The sequence below is a fragment of the Vulpes vulpes genome, unplaced genomic scaffold (assembly GCF_048418805.1).
Source record: "Vulpes vulpes isolate BD-2025 unplaced genomic scaffold, VulVul3 u000000899, whole genome shotgun sequence".
NCBI lineage: Eukaryota > Metazoa > Chordata > Mammalia > Carnivora > Canidae > Vulpes > Vulpes vulpes.
This window is the reverse complement of record NW_027325780.1, coordinates 1,915,165-1,917,658: the sequence shown is the minus strand read 5'-3', so window position 1 is coordinate 1,917,658 and position 2,494 is coordinate 1,915,165.

The following is a 2,494-nucleotide window of genomic DNA, read 5'->3' as shown; positions in this document are numbered from 1 at the left end:
TGTTTATTTCATCTGTAAAATTGGAATAATATCTATATCATTCATTGAGCCCATAACGTTAAACTGAAGACATATTGTGAGCTAAGCATTATTTGAAAAGCCAAATGCATATGAGTAAATGAAAACAAATCAATATCCTACAAGATAAATAAGTTCTAGGGATGCGATAATGTACAACATGGTGACTATGATGAAAAATATTTGGAAGTTGGTAAGAGAGTCAATTTTAAGAGATTGCATCACAGGGAAAAAGTGTGTAACCATGTATGATAATGGAGGTTAACTAAATTTACTGTGGTAATCATTTTGCAATATCCATACATATCAAATAGTTGTACTGTACACCTTCAACTTATTCAATGTTATATGTCAATTATATCTCAATAAAGCTGGAAGAAAATTTTAAAAAATAAAATAAATCATTCTGTTTTTTGTGGAAGTCACAGCCTATGAATATAGGCAAGTCTGATAAATTACATAAAATGCTTAGGATTTGGCAGTTATTATTTCAATTTAATCCCCTCAGCAATCCCATAAAGAGTATGCCCTTTTCATATCAGCATTATCTACCATTGTTAAATGTTGAAAATACATCTAGGCTGATCCAAACTAAGGAAAAATTATTGAGTACTAGACTCATCTTAATTACACACATTAAATGGCCCCAATTAGCTGGTGCTTCTATATAATTAAAGTCAGTTTGTGGTGTGTTTCATATTCAAAAATAGACCGTATCTTTGATTGATTCATGCCTTCTGTTGATGAATCATTATGGCCCATCATAGTATTCTTAGCATCTGGGGCAGTGCATGGCATCTATTAAATGATTGATATATAATTGTTGAATAAAAGTGAGTACTTACTATATTTTTATCAGGCATTACTTATTCTGGAAATTGAATTGTATCTGATTTTTGTTCTTAGAAATTGTATAAGGGTCTCTGGATGAAAATAGTAAATTCTGGCCTAGGAGTCTTTAGAAAGCTGCATGAATAGAAATGGAGGCAGTGAACAGTGATGGAAGGCAGTCTTAGATGAAGAGGGTTCCCCACATCTCCAAAATAACTCTTTGAACACTACTTCTGCTCTGAACCATCTCTTCTTGCTTCTAATGATGGATACTCTCCCAAGATTCTGCCCTTGGATTTCTGCTGTATTAGTAAATGTATGAATGTTAGAGTCTTTAAATCACAGTTCCACAACTTACTAGCTGGGTAATTTTGTGAAGTTACTCAACTTTCTTCTCTTCTCTTCTCTTCTCTTCTCTTCTCTTCTCTTCTCTTCTCTTCTCCTCTTCTCTTCTCTTCTCTTCTCTTCTCCTCTCCTCTTCTCTTCTCTTCTCTTCTCTTCTCTTCTCTTCTCTTCTTCTTCACTTCTCTTCTCTTCTTTCTCTTCTCTTCTTCTCTTTCTTCTTTTCTCTTCTCTCTTTTTTCTTTTCTAAGTAAATTTTACAACCCGTATGGTGGTGCTTGAATTCATGACCATGAGTTTAAGAGTGTCATGTTCTACTGACTGAGTCAGCCAGGCACCCCCAAAGTTATTTAATCTTAACTTCTCAGTTTCTCTTTATGTAAAATTGAGACGATGACAACTGGCCTGGTCAAGAGGATAAGCAAAATAGTGTCTCTGAGAGTATCTAGTACACTGAATGGAAGAATGGGAAACTAGAACCAGGGATAGGTACATGTTATAGTAAAGCTAGGTGGATAAGAAATATAGAATGTTTTTGGTGCCTCACCTATATCCCCTTGACACTCAGCATTCCACTCATGCTGTTGCCTATGACAAGTGCCTTGGCACTCTGCGTTCAGCCTTTATCCAGCTATAAGAGTTTGCCTTGGCTCACATCTAAGGCAGAATGAATGGAAGCCCCTGTGGCTGAATGCCCCTGGGAAAGCCCCCAACTAATGAGAGATGGGAGGTAGTGGATAAATAACTGCGCGCTCTCTCCTCTCAGATGGGCCAGCTCTGAGGTATGATTTACACTGCCTCTCAGAGACCTCCAGTGAGACTGAGCCCCAGTGGCCCCCAGTAATAGCCTGCCCATAACACATTCTCTAATGACTTCTTTTCCTTCTCTGTTTCACATCTGCGTTCATCTTCCAGTGCCTCCGGGGACTCCTGGATCCTTATCTCAGGGTCTGTTTCTGGGGAAGCTACCCTAAAATAATCAAATCATTCACAGTAGGAGGTATAACTGTGCGTGTAACTTTGTGAGGTTGCTGAGTGGAGAAGTTGAGGGAAGGAAATGGAGGCTGATGTGGGTAGAAATAATCCAGAATGGCAAGTCTCTGTGCTGCTGTGCTAGGGAGTTACCAAGAGTGCTAAGGGAAAGGTACGAGTCATGGTATAGCTAAGGCTTGATAGCTCTGGGCAGGAAGTAAGCTATATATCCAGAATTGTTTTCCTCCAAAAACACAGCATAACCCAGAAACACAAAGACAAGAAAATGAGTGAGATGGAGGACCAGGCATAGGCGCAATAAGAAAAGCAA